The sequence below is a fragment of the Drosophila obscura genome, unplaced genomic scaffold (assembly GCF_018151105.1).
Source record: "Drosophila obscura isolate BZ-5 IFL unplaced genomic scaffold, ASM1815110v1 contig_190, whole genome shotgun sequence".
Lineage (NCBI taxonomy): Eukaryota > Metazoa > Arthropoda > Insecta > Diptera > Drosophilidae > Drosophila > Drosophila obscura.
In genome coordinates, this window is record NW_024542779.1 from 592,604 (window position 1) to 607,541 (window position 14,938).

The window sequence follows — 14,938 nt, forward strand, 5'->3', positions numbered from 1 at the left end:
AATCGGTCAGCGTGTCAGCAGCATATTGTGGATTAGATTGTGACTAATAGAAAAGCTTCAAAGCGGTCTTAGTGGCGTATTTTTCTTAGTCAAGCAATATCTATAGATACTCCCCCACACAAAACTACAGTGGGACGGACACCCACAGACACAGATACAGAGACAGAGGCAGAGCCAGTGGCAGAGCCAGAGACACGACACAGAGTGAAGCCAGTGGCAGAGGCAGCAGCCGAGAGAGTAACAAAGTGTAACGAAGTTAGAAACAAAAGCTTTTAACGCCCACGCCAAGGCCACAAGCTAATTTGCATATCTCGACACACACACACACACACACACACACACGCGAAAAAAATGGAGAAAAAAATAAATGGAAACGAAAAATAAGAAACAACAAGTCGCGGAGGGAGTCTTGCGATTCGTACAGACCCGAAAAGTACATAAATACTCATCGTATTAGTATATACACGTATTGCGTAGAACACCAAAAGTGCTTTTAGATATGGCCCGGCAGCTACGACAGCTACGAGCGACCCCTTGACCTCCGCTGCTCAACCAACAGCTGGTCAAGCCAGTCGCTCGTTTGATGTCTATATGCGCCCTGACAACAGTCTATGCAAATGGTGACAGATTGTAGCTGGTGCTATATATAACTCCCGAACTCCGGGAAGACAGGATTAAGACCCAATACAGACGCCTGTTGGCATTGCCTTTTTGATGGTTTGTTCAGTTTTGGGTTGGAATTTATCTCTGTAAATAATTCAAAGCGTAAAGCCAAAAAAGAACTTCTAACGTAAGGTGCGGTTGGTTTTCTTTATGCTTATGGAAAACCTACAAACACACATATGTATGTACATATATTTAAGGACATTTCGTAGAACTCCCCTAGAAACCCTGCAACGATGCACGATCCAGCTGTTCTGTATGAATATCTATGCTAATGTTTCTGCTGGATACACACAGGAAAACAGACAGACAGACGGACAGACGGAGAGACAGACTAACTTCGGACAGGGCAGAGCAGGGCAGGGCGCTCACTGCTCAGGGGCCACCCATATGCGTGTGTAACTAAATACAATGCAAATTTCTTTCGGCTAAATTACTAAAAACCAACAAAAACAACAACGGCAAAAAAAAAACACAAGAACAAACATTGAAATACATTACCACACACACACACACACACACACACACACACACACAGAGAGACCTATGAAAATTATATATATTTTACACCCCCATGACGGGGCACGTTGCAGGGGCATAATTAATTAGTGGAACAGAGAGGAGGGCACGGAACTTGGACTACGCGGTGCCAGTGGTGGCGTTGCTGCTGGGTTCCGGGGTCGGTGTCGACTTCAGCTTCAGCTTCGACTTCCAGTTGCTTTTTATTTTCAGTTTTCTGTTGGTGTTTTTTTTTTTGTATTTTGTTTTTTCGGTGTTTTTCGGTGCTAATGAGTACATATTGTGCGAAAAAGTCAGCCAGCGAATGAACGAACAACGGAAAGAGCAAACAGCAAACAGCCAACAAGCAAGCAAACACCGAAAGGCAGTTGGCAAGGCAGCAGAAAGCCAAAAAAGCAAAAAGCAGAATGGAATACACGATAAATCCAGCAAACGAAAGAAGTTGGCAGGCCACAGAAAGAACGTGGCAAGAAAATGTGATAAGAGAAGCGCTGATAGCCCAAGAGTGCAAGCCACAAGCAGTGCAGAGGGAATGACATTGTTAATGCACTGCTAAGCAGTACAGAGAGAGAGAGAGAGAAGAAAGCAGTGCAAATCAAAAGGAAACTGCAGAAGAAAGTCTTAGAAAGTGCAGAAGGCTGTGGGATCTCAGCACCGCCAGAAGCAAAAGGAATGGGAACACACAGGCAGCAAAAGCGGAAGGAAGCAGTACACAAACCGAAGCGGAACCAGAAAGCAGAAGCAGAGCAGAGCAGAGACAAAGGCAGAGAGCAGAGAGCCAGGCCGCAGTAGCAGCGCTTTTAAAATGGATTCCCGCCGGACTTCCTGACCATATTATATTACCAGCTCCAGCTCCAGTCCCTGTTCCTGTCTCTATCTCTCTCCCTCTCTGTCTGTCTGTCACTCTGTCACTCTGATGAACATGACCCACAGAAAACAACAACAGAAACAGTGACCCATAAACGACAATGTGCAGCAATAGCAACAGCAACAGCGAAAGTGATGACACAAAGGGACAGAGAAAATGAGCGAGGAGGAGTGGTGGAGGGAGAAGCCCAACCTTCGGCGGGGCCAAGCCCTCGTCGCTGCTGGCACAGAGCAGTGCATTAATATGATTAGCAGGCGAAAGATATACCCTAGAAGAGGGAGCAGCAGCAGAAGCAGCAGCAGGAGCAGGAGCAGGAGGACGAGAATTAAATGCCATTTCCTGGAGCTAAAGCCAACACAGCACACGTGCCCAATGTCGGTGGAAGGTCATTCGCGCTGTGGGATGTCCAGCACGAAGCCAGTAGACCGAGCGAGCGAGCGAGCGAGCCACCATATGGCCGCACCACCGAAAAATAATACCAGCCAAAAAAAAAGCTAATACAAAAGTAAAAACACAAAAAAAAAACCAACCAACCACCAAGGGAGCCCCGAGTGCAGCCCACGTGCAGAGACAGAGAAAGATGAACATCGTGGCAAGACGCAAGCAGGTAAGGTGGCCACACGCATGCACTTGAAACATGTGCCTGTGCGCCTAACCTCTGTGCGGGATATACCTTCCAAAAAACAGACACACCAGCCGAAGAGCCGAAGATGCAGTGAGAGTCGAAGTGAGTGGGAGAGCGGGAGAACGGTAGGCTCTGCAAGCGTGGGCGCCGACGTCGTCGGCTTAAAAGCAAAGCTACGGAAGTGCAGCCAAAGCAGCCACGCAGCCGCCAACGTAACTGCCGTTAACTTTGTCCATTGTCGCTGTCACTGCTGCTGCCGCTCTGCTGATGCACTGCTGCTGGGAATCGCTGATAAGGCAAGCAGCGGGCAGAGACTGTGACAGTGGCAGAGCGGATGGGAATGAAATGGGATCTGCCTGCCAAAAAGGAAGTGCTAAGGAATTGTCTTTGATCACTTAACCGTTTCACCTTCACCTGTTGCTGTTGCACTCCATACCCATACCATAGCCCCTTCCCTTGCAGGAAGTTTTCTCAGTCTTTACTTTTGGAATTTTCTGTTGGCAATCATTTATCACCCCGCTTCGTTCCATTCCGCACCCACCGCACCGCTCCGCACAACACTCTACCACTTCATTCCGTTTCATTCCACTCTCCGCTCCGCCCCACCCCACCCCATCCCGCTCTGCTCTGTTCCGTAAAGCAGCAGAATGTTTAAACATTCAATTTCCCTATGCAAATTAGAAACAAAAACAGCATTTATTATTTTTCGGCTTTGGCTTTGGCTTTTTGGTTGTTGGCTCTTTGGACCTTGAACAAGGTGAACCGTTCGTTGGTTCGTTCGTTTGTTGATTGCTCACTTTTTCAGTTGTTGGATCTGGGATATGTATTTTTCGTTACGAGTACGAATATACCCAGTTTCAGCATTGGGTAGTACTTGTTACGATTATGGCAAAGCTTGGACCCAGCTAAGCTCGGCTCCCATGACAAGTAACTTCAATCGGAGAGATCTAAAAGATCTCTTTGGCTTCTTAGCTCAAGAGTCTGCAGAATCCATGTGTACATATGCTACAATTGATCCAACCCGTACAGGGTAGCGGTAGCTGCGCTACGCACCGCATACAAGTAGCTTTCATTGTCGACACTTTTTTTGTTGTTTGGTCGTTTGTTGAAGTTCAAAGTTAAGTCTTTGGCGCCTGAGCGCAACGAAACGAAACGAAGACAAAAGACTCACCCAAAGACAGCAGCAGCAGCAAAAGAAAAGGCAAAACAGTGAGGGAAGAGGAAGATGAAGAGGAAGGAAGATCCAAAAAGATTAAGAAAACGAAAAATTCACACCTCGAATGTGGCGGGCAGCGATGCCATACAGACAATGCGGCGTATGCTTGATATTACGCATACAAAATTATGCACCAATCAATCAATCAATGATGATTGCACCCAGTGGTTTCTGATTGCAGTCAAAAGGGAAATGAATGAAGGGAATGATGCACAAGAAAAGAGAGTGTAAAAAGAAGAGAAAATGGAACGATAGGGAACCATCGAATGGAACGTATCCTTGTCTGAGTGCAAAACTACACAAAATATAACAACCCATAAATAAATTAATTAATTAAAATTTCTACATTTTAATTTTAATTTTGGAAGCACTCTGTCTCTCTCTATCTCTCATGCTTTGCGATCCACAAAATATATCTATACAATTTCTGCTACTCCTTGTTCGCCACCATCTGCTGCTCCTTCACCTCCTTCCAGGGCACGCGACTCTCTCCGCCAGATGTTGTTCTGTGGTCTCTCATCTGGTGGGGTCTTACTGAGGGGATTACCTGTTATGTTAAAATCATCTCCAAAGCTCAGTTTCAATTTAAATTTCCAGTATCCCGCCATCTCCCATCGCTCCCCCCTTTTAGAATCCACTTAAATTTCTGTGTGTGTGTGTGTGTGTGTGATTGTTGTTGTTGCTTAATATTTATATTGCGCAATGAATTATTTTTTTTTTTTGTGCGAATGCGAATCAGCCTGGATCCCCACAGATACAGATACAGATACACACAGCTACAGATAGCATCGTATAATCGTGTGCTGTGTATTTTTTTGTGTGTGTCTTTTTTCCCATGTGCACACGAGGCGACCTTGAAACTGCATCCAAACCCCACCCCGCACCCCCCAAAAATGTATCTGTATCTCTGAACAATCATATTTTCCAGCAAAGCAATTTGTTTTGTCACCAAAAATTGTTCTTTGTTTTACGAATAATTTTTGTTCACCCGAAAATTATCCCAAAAATAAAATTAAAAACAAAACAAAAAAAAGAAGAGAAGGAAAAAATGTTGTTGCGAGTTTTTCCCAGAGTATTTTCAAGCAGCATTTAACCTTCAAAGAGGGAAGGGTGTATGTGGGGGGGGGGGGATTCGCTTTGATTGTTATATAATTAAGATGGAAAACTATTATTATATTCTAATTATTAAAAACACATTTCGGAGAGCATCCCCATCCGACGGCTGCTTCTTCTCGTTTTTTTTTTTTTCTTTTTTGGCAATTTTTGTTTTGAAAAATTACGTGTCTGATTTTATGGATCAAAAAGCGTAACACACATTCCAGTCGGCAACAAAAGGCAAACTTCCCCCCATATCTCTCTCTTGCTGTGCTGCTGCTGCTGTTGCTGCCCATCGCAGCGGAAAGTCATTAAGCAGCGGAGCGGCAGAGCGGGAGAGCTAGCAAGCGATTCGGTTTGGGGCTTGGGGATTCGGTATTCGGGCTTCTAATGAGTTTTGCACAGCCATTTGTCTTGAGTGAAGAGAGATATGTACATACGAATGTATCTGCTGGATACATTCGTACATTATGTGAAGGAGGGGAAGGGTATTGGGAACAAGAGCTATCCAAAAGATTGAAGATACAAATATCCATGGGATGGAGAAGGAGTAGGAAATGCGATTCATTAGAAGAAGAATATACAAGATATTGCATCTGTGAGCCTTTGCCTTCTATCTGTAGATACATCCTAAAGGATTCCAAGAAGAGTTGTCCAAATGTTGAAGATACAAACGAAGGATGAAGCAATTCGTAATTGGGAATGTATCTCGGAACTGGAACTTTGTTTCTTTTTATGTATTTAGATACATTTCAAGCCTGCTTTACTCGGGAAAACTCTTTTAAAAAAGAAGAAGAAAAAACAAAATAAGTATCTTCGAAATACTTTCGACTAATCCAACAGATGGAACAGATGGTGGAAATTTTTTTTTTTTGGTTTAACAATTTTGGGATACGAATGTTTTTGGGGGTTCTACATTTGTTCATTTAATCTTTGGCTCGCGCTCTCTTTCTCTCTTTCTCTCGTTCTCCTATTCGATTTTTCTCTTTTAATTCTTCCATCTTCCATCTCACTTCTTGGCTCTTCCTCTAATTTTGGGGGGTTTCTTTCTTACTCTTTCTGTTTCTTTTTCTCCTAGTCCTCCTCTACTTTTTGGAGGGTATCTATCTCCCTTTTTTGGGGTGCCCCAAAAAATACAAAAAAAAAACATTTGCTATCCAAGGGCCACGCCCACAGCTTTACACGATCTCTTGAGCTTTGATTCAAAAGGCAGAGGAGGGCACCACAAAGGCATGTACGGGGGCCAAACACCACATTCAAGTCTCAAGTTTTTTGGGTTTTTTAATGGGCCCCCACGCTGGTACCCAGCCGCTTCTCTAATTCTCTCTCTGGCAAACATGTTTCTCTCTCTCTCTCGCTCGCTCTCCTTTTATTTGTGTGGTGTGTGTGTGGGGTTTTTTTTGGCATGAGCGTGAGAAGAGCTCGGCTTTGTGATTGTTCCAAGCTCGAAGCTTGAAAGTGGCTTCCAGGTAGTGGTGGAGCGGAGAGACGGTGAGGCCGGGGGGACTCCAAGCGCCAGCCACAACATTTTTCAAGTTCAATTTCGTAGTTCGTATTTGAATTTGGGAATTTTTCGTTTGTGTGTCGTTCGTTCTACGTGCAACGAAAGCAAAAGTCGCCCTCTGCTGGCAAACACCCTCCGTCCAGCCACCCGCCCCCTTGTGTGTGTCTCTGCCACAGTTTTCGGGCCATTAAAGCGCAGCAGAGCATGACGCGACGCCGCCGCCGCCCGGCCGCCCCCGTTGCTGCAATTGAAATGACCAAAAAAGAGAGAGAGAAAGAGAATCCGAAGGAAGGGGCGGACAGAGAGAGATAGAGAAAGAGTGTCAGGGGGGGTGCCAAAATCAAGGGGGTGGCATGTCAACGGGAACGTAATTTATTGATCAAAAAACAAAAACAAAACAAAAACAAAAAAAAAGAAAGAAATAAAATAAGAATAAAAGCCAGGGGCATAAATAAATAAATAAAAACGACATCGAAGGCAGAGGCAGAGCGGATAAGCTGAAGGAGAGAGAGAGAGAAAGAGAGAGGGTAAAAGAGAGATAGATAGAGATAGTTAGATAGAGAAAGGCTAATATTTTTGGTTTTCGGCTTTTGGGCTTCCCTTTTTGGCCTGGGCCCCCCCTTACAATATTTGTTGCTTTATTTTTGGCGAAAAATAAATTAGAATTAGATACACATACGCAGCAAAATGATACAAAGATACAGATACAAAGATACAGATACAAAGACACAAAAGACAGAGAGGAAGAGAGAACGGGGCAGATACAAAGCCAAGAAGAAATGCGTAAATACGTAGATACAAAAACCAAAAGCAACGACGACACATTTCCAGTTTCTAGTCCCCAAAAATATAATAGGAAGAGGCAGCAGGAGGAATAGGAGGAGCATACCGAGGGGGGCAGTAAGAAGGAGGGACCGGGTCTCACATATGGCTGCAATTAAGTAATTTTTTGGAGCAACAAAGCAACACAAAAACCTACAACAAAATAATGATATATCGTGTATGGTATATACGAGAGACACGACGCCTATACGCAATGCCATAGAACGAATACGAAACGAAAGAATTGAGTGGATACGACCAAAGCGATACCCTTTAGACAGTACTCAAAGAACCCTTAAATGCGGCAATAAATGCCGTCCCGCCGTACCATGATTTCCGGACTGTCTTTAAATCTGTAAATCTTTTCATCGAACTTACTTACATATATAATTTTTCTATCCTGTTTGATCCGCTCATCCATCCAATATACCTTCCTCTTGAACTCTTCCACAAGTGAGGGGTAATTCAGTACGAAACGAAACGAAAATTCGACAATTAAACCGAAAAATAAAGAACTAAAACGAAGAAGAGGAAATGAGGAAAAAGCAGCAGCTGGAGCAGAGGGCAGAGGAAAAGACGCGAAAACCCGACCCCACATAAAACTATTTTTTTTTTTATTTATTTATTTAGTTCGTCTCTTTTTTTCTATGGAATATACATATATACTTACACATGTATGTATGTATGTATTGGCTGTACTATTTGTTTCTACACTTTTTAGTATTACACACACTTTTTTTTTTGATGTTACTGATTCTTCTGATACTCTTTCCTTACAGAGCGGATCGTTTGAGCAGTTTTTGCAGCACAAGTGATCGCTCCCACCATCAGCTGCAATCGGAATCTGAATTTTACTCTTCGTTAATGGGAAATTTCGACAGAGAATCAACGATATTCGTACCTTAGAGGACTCTTTATGGATATAGGATTTAGTCAATGGGATCGTTTTGAAAATCAATTGGACTGGCATGAAAGGAACACTGCAAGCAGTCTGGCTTCAGGCCTTCAGGAACCGTACTTAAAAAGCGATTAACTGACATCTCAGGTGCGAGTGCGAAATAGAAGAAAGTATCTTGTAAATTTTGTATCTTTTGGAATTCTATGTATCTGAGCGAAAGAAGAGTATTAAATGCTTCGGCCCACTGCCCGGAACAACAACAACAATACCAAACAGAATCAGAATACAACAAGAAACAGAAACAAACAACAACAACAACAAAACCCCGAAAACTAAACCAAAAACAAAACCAACAACAACAATATTTAATGTGCTTCAAGGTTAGAAGACGACGACGGAGAAGCGACTGCGACGTCAACGTCGACAGCGCCACAAAAGCACAAAAAGAACAACAACAAAAAAACCAAACGAAATGGAAAAAAAAGTTGTATAAAAAACCAACAAATAAAGAAAGAGAACGCACAACAAAATAAAATTCGTGATGAATTTTAAACAATAAAAAAAAAGTTAAACAAACAACAAACACAATGTTCCACCGCCAGAGACAGGGAGCGAAAGAGATGGCGAAGAAGAGAGACAAAGATAGAGATAGTGAATGTGATAGAGAAGAAGAGCGATGGAGGGAGGGAGGGTGGAGCAGGGCGGGCAAAGAGAGGTTAAGGCAAAAGGTTATACGCAAAACATTTGGGGAACAGAGAAAGAGACAGCTAGGGAGAGGAGAGGGGGCAGAAAAAACATAGAATGAATGGGAGCTGGGGATACGTACGGCGGCCCAAGGCAATGGAACGGTGGAACAGGAAAATACATACAAATTGTGCGTGCTATTCCAAGCAGGAACGTATCGGAATGGACTAGGTGTTTTTAGGGGCCAAGGCTGTTGCTGCGTCTGATTGATCCTTTTTGGAATGAATGGAAAGGGTGGCCATGTCGAAAAAAGTTATTCAGTTCATTTGTAAAATGTTTCTAAAGTATTCAAGAGCGCTTGGATGTTCCAGCTAAAATCGGAGTATATATTCTTCAGATTATTCACTGCACGCAGCCACGAAAGGGAATCATACATATCTCTTGGAATAACACTTCTTACATAAATTCCACTGCAAGTCCAACAAATTCTTTCATCTTATTTTAATTCCAGTATAACTTCATTCTAAGAATTATGTATAATCTTTGGGCGAGCGAATGGAAATCAAATATTGTAGTTTAGTTTCCGAAAACTTTGTATGGTATTGCATGGGATTTATTGCTATGAGCAGGAATATCCCTACTTTATTCCATAGGTTAGGCAGGGTATTTTCCAATTCGTATTTGCTGCTTTATTGCCTGCCTGCTGTGTCTCTCTTCTGCTAAAAGAAAAAAATCAAGAAGAGAATTGTTATTTGTGAAGCGCTTTTTACGGCTACTCGGTATCGCATTTTCGACTGACTGTCTTGCTGTCTGCTGTCTGTCTGTCGACGACAAAGTTGACAAATGGCAAACCGGTTACTGGCTTTTGGCTTTTGGCCAGAGCTTCGCTCCGCCCGTTGCCGCCACTGCCGTTCCTCCTATTCCTAATTCCCGTGGCCGGACTAAGCCCGGTCCGTCCGGTCCGGTCCGCCCCGCCCTAACGCGGTTCTCTCGAAACCAAGTAAATAATATAAACATATAATCGCCTGTACAAAAAAATAAAAAATTAAAAATATAAATAAAATACTCGTTAGCAAAAACCAAAATGCATACAAATTTTCAATGAAAAAAAAACCAACCAGAAAACAGCAAACGGAACGCAAACGCCTCGGAGAAAGCGCGTGGGTGAAATGGGGAATCGAATATCGAATTGGGAAACGGGAATGGCAAACGGGGAATGGGAATGGGGGAATGGGGAAATAGGGGAATGGCAAATGGGTGCCGTGCCACATAAATTGGTTAATGAATTTGCCCAAACAAGAAAGAAAAAATGAATTGGATCGAATTAAGGCTTGATTGCACTATTGGTAAGGGTCGCCCGCAAAGAGATGCGGGTCGACCCGAGACCCTTTTCTTGCCACAAAATATTTTATAGAACGGGGCGGAGGCATCGACACATCAAGTGATTAACGATTCATCCACCTAAAAAATAAACTACTTAGAATCCCTCATTGACTTAAAAGACAATAATAATGTACATCTGTTACGAGGTAGTAAATGGAAGGACGCACTCAAAAACTTTTAGCAATAGTTTCTTTGGCAGTTTTTTTTTTTGGTTTATACAAAGGTAGAAAATCAATCAATATTCAATCAGTATTCCATGGGCAGACATTCTTTTGATTCGGATATCTCTCTATTTCGTTCATTCATTTCATTCGAAAGAGGGGAATAAATCTATTCAAAAATGTGTGACACATTCTGCCAATCATTTCGACGACTTTCACCCTAAGAATCGCTTCCTATTCTGTCTTGAATCCTTTAGAGTTCATTTAATTTCATTTCAAGCATTCCCCTAAGGTTCCATTTCCTATCATTCTATTGCATAAATCGTATCGTACTTGTTGATGTAATGGACTGGGGCTGCACCTCCCTTTAGACCGCCCTGAGAGTATTGGTAAAATCTGTTGAAATATTTACACATTTTCCACATGCTGCCGTTGCACACAGCAACATAGGGAATGAGTGAGAGAGGGAGAGCGCGATAGAGATGTGTGATGTGCGATGATGTTTACTTTGACGACAATTTTCATTGCTTTTTGGCTTTGAAAAAGTCATGAGTATTTTTTCTTCGAAATTCGGACTCACAAAATGCCTGCATAAACGCTTGACAGTTTTGTGTCGTAGGAACAGAAGCGTCAGATGACTTTTTGACAGCCACATGAATCTTCGCAGTGAATAAAGAATGAATACAGCCTGTGATGCATGAATGATCGAATATAACTGTTTTTGCCTTCGAGAGATTCGAGACAAGCAGCCTTCGCATGCGCACTAAATGTGTAATTTTTGTGACTATTTTATTTGATAGATGGAATCCATACACACACACACACACACACATGTTGAAGCTTTCCTTTGCCCTTCACCCCCAGCCCCAGTAACTGTAACTACTGCGTCGTCTTGGACTCTTCCTCCCTTGGAGAGGGGTACGTACTGCTGCCTGCCGGCCTGCCAACAATGGGAATCATTCATTCACTCGCACACCCAAAAAGATTCGTAGATTCGTTCGACGGCGGCACAGAGCCCATACATTGTACATGCCACACACTGTGTTGTGCCTCCCCTTCCCACCCAAAACCCCCTTTATGTGTGTGAGTGCCAGAGAGAGAGAGAGAGAGGGGTGTGGCATTTTCCGCAATTCGTGGCATAAATTCTCTTTGCGATAAAATGCGCAATGCGCGCGGGCCACAACGATTTGGGATAAGTAAGTCCTTTGGCCTCTGACAGCAGCACGAATGGGGGTTGGGAGTTGGTTGGTTTTTTTTTCGTTGGGGGGGTTAGGGGTCGGGGCTTGGCAGGGCTGGGGGGTCGCCAGGCTAAGGGTTTCGGGGGTGGAACATAAAAATATTTATTAAATGAATGCATTTGCAAGAACGGCAAAGTGGAAGTGAAATTAACCATAAATCCAATTTGCAATGGTTCTAGATACTTGCCATTGCCATTTCCATTCGATACGATTCCCCCTCTTTTTGTATCTGTGTATCTGTATCTGTGTGCAGCAAGGGGGCGACTGCAGACAGACAGAGCAGCGTAGAAAGAAGCGTGCGAAAAGAGTCAAAACACCTGTTAACCTTTTTTGGCCCCAAGAAAAGAGCGTGTGCTGCCTCCTTCTGTATATGTATCTGTATCTACATATGTGTATATGTACATACATATGTATCTGTTTCTTCAGCCGCCTATGAAAAAAAGAATTCTCTGTAGGATTCGTTGAGCATTTAGGAATTGATTCTTTGGCATCGTATTTCATTCCTTTGAGAACTTCCTCAGGAATAAATGAATGAATCCTCAATCCTTCCAACTAATGCTCCCTTCAATGGTGGAAATTCACTCATGGGGGTTCCAGATTAGCTCACGAAAAACTACTCTTTGGACACTGCACCCACCCCAGTGCAGTCGTTGAATTAGGGGGACTTTCCCCAACTGTCCGACCACAATCACGAGATGGCAAATGCAACGCTAGCGACTGAATGAATGTGCGAATGTGCGAGTGGGTGTGGGGATGGGGGAGCCATATAGCCCCCTCCTTGTTTATTCGCGAGCAATTTGCGATAATGTTTTGCGGTGGGTCGTCGGCGGCAAACATGTGAGAAAAGTCACGTAGTTGTCAGAGGACACATACATATATGTACATAACGTACGGGATATACCCATTGATGATTGCTCACCTGTTCTGCAGGATTCCCTGGATAGTGTTGATGAATGATGACGGCTGCTGCTGCTGCCCCGTTGATGCTGCTAATGCCAACACTGCTGGCCGTTTACCAACACTGTGTATACTCCAGCGTATGCGGGGAAAACACCTGTTTGCGGTCGGTTCTCTTTTGGGGCACGCGGCACGCTGTTATGGGGTCACTTTTTGACAGGGGGCGTGGGTGTGGGGGGACAGATAGGGAAGTAGGGGTTTGATTCTCACTTGTGGCACTGCTACTCTTATGACACTAAAGCGTGACGCTTTTGTAAGGCATTTTGTGGTAGTTGTTGTTATTTGTTGTTGTTGTAACACTTTGTGGATTCAACACTTTAAAAAAATAATTGTACGATCGATCATCTGTTGTGTGTGTGTGTGTGTAAATATATATTTTCTTTTTTGGTAAGGTGTATTCCCGATCTTGATCTTCAGTTTTTTGTTTTTTTTTGTTGTTGTTGTTGTTGTATGAAGGGGTTGGGGGGTAACGCGCGCGGGAGAGGGTTGCCACGGCGTCTTTTGGGGAGGAGGAGTTGCCACTCTCTCGCTCTTTTTCAAGTTTTGGAATCTGCTTTCGGGCAGCGCTTTTCGGGCGGCAGTTTCAGAGTTGCTTTCCCGACGAAACCTGACGTTGAAATAAAAGTTCGAGCAACGTTCGAATTCGCTTAAAGCCAATAAGTCAGTCGGTGGCAGCGGCGCCAGCTGCGACCGAGACAGCGGCTGCGACAGCGCTGTTCTAACGCCGCGCGCGAGAACAACGAAAACAACAAACGAACGAACGAAAACGAAACGAGACGGCTAAAGGCGCGGCCGAGAGTGTCGCTCTCCCGCTCTTTGCTCTCTGCCCCGTTCTAAGTCGCAGTCGGAGCCAGCAGCAGGCAGCCGCTATAAAATCTAATAAGAACGTCGTCGGTCGCCGTTTGGCTTTCGTGGTGGGTTGTGTGTCTGCTGGAGGGGGGGACGGGGTGGGTCGGCACTGTCGGATAGTTGGCGGGGCGGGGACGACAGGCGCGCTGCTGCTGCTGCTGCTGTGTTCGAGTCTGAAACACGCAAAGCACTGAAAAAGCGTCGGTCGCACTGTCTGCGACGTCGCACCGACGCGCCGCCTGGCTATTTATTGCGGAACGCATGGGAACGGGCCTCGGGCAAACACATAAACAAACGAGCGGCAAACATCAAGCAGAGTCGTCCGGCGGGGGTCTCATGGAAGCTCACCCCCTTTGGGCTAAGACGCTGGGCTCATGAATGGAGGTGGAAATGGAAGTGGAACGGCAGCCGAAGATATCCGAAATTGTGTACGACAGAAGTACAGTGGAAGCCTCTTGCAAACGACACAATTGCATGGGTTGGTCGTGGGCGGGAGGGTAATCTGACTGGCGATCGATTAACCTGGCGGAGGGAGGGATCAGGCTGCGAAAATAGCGCCCGCTCTTATCACTGTGTTGAGTGTTTTTGGGGAGACCTTGTGACTGACCCGCCAGTGCCCACTGTGGTTGCCTTTCTCAGCGCTCTCTATTTCTCTCTCTCGGTCTCTGGCGAAACGCTTTGGCAGTGGAACGACGACCGACCTGCTGCTGCACACGCATTTCAAATGCAGCGACGCCAGCAGCGATGCCATGACCTTGAAAATGTTTTTTATGCGATGAGAGCGAGAGAGAGAGAGAGAGAGAGCTTAAGCGGCTTGCGCAGCCGGCTGTGGCTGGCAGAGTGGTGCAACAAATGTGTGCCAGAACTGTGGCAGGGGCGGGAGTCCATGGACACATAATGTCGCTGGGCGGCAGGAAAACCGCAATGAGAGCGCCTGATAAGAGCGGGCAGCAACAGTTTTGATAACGTTGCGTGTTATCAGCGACTGTAGTAGCGGTCGGTGGGTGGCGGCAGAGGTAGACGCAGAGGCAGACGCACCGCTGATTCTGCCTTCCTTCGCACAAAGCGCAACCACGGAGTGTCGCCGTCGCCGCTGCCTCCCCGCTGCACCATTAACATTTCAAATTAAAACTTTAGAGAGAGGGGCAAGGCAAGGCAAGGCGCGGATGTTCGAGGGAGACCGGCAAACTGAGGCGAGCGAGCAACGAAACGCCGGCAACAAGCGCACGCAAAACAATAACAAATGCCACCCATGCCATGAGAGAGCGACAGAGCGGGAGAGAGCGAGAGCCAGTAGTACATATGTAAGTAACTGAAGCTGAAAGAGAATTCCGATTCCAGCGTTTCGTTTCGCAAAAGTTTGTTTGTCCCACTCACGCTTCCACGCGACCGACACCACCGAACGAGTGTACAAACGAGACACGAAGCGACGAAAAGCGAAAGCTAACAGTTAGCT

General features: G+C 44.9%; 1 protein-coding gene across 1 annotated transcript in view; it reads right to left on the minus strand.

Moving 5' to 3' along the window:
- Positions 1-13,633, minus strand: part of LOC111071910 (activating transcription factor 3) — a 39,696-nt gene extending 26,063 nt beyond the window's left edge. The window contains 1 exon segment of the mRNA XM_041593483.1: positions 12,596-13,633. The gene's annotated coding sequence lies outside the window, so the exon portion shown is untranslated.
- Positions 13,634-14,938: the final 1,305 nt, after the last annotated feature.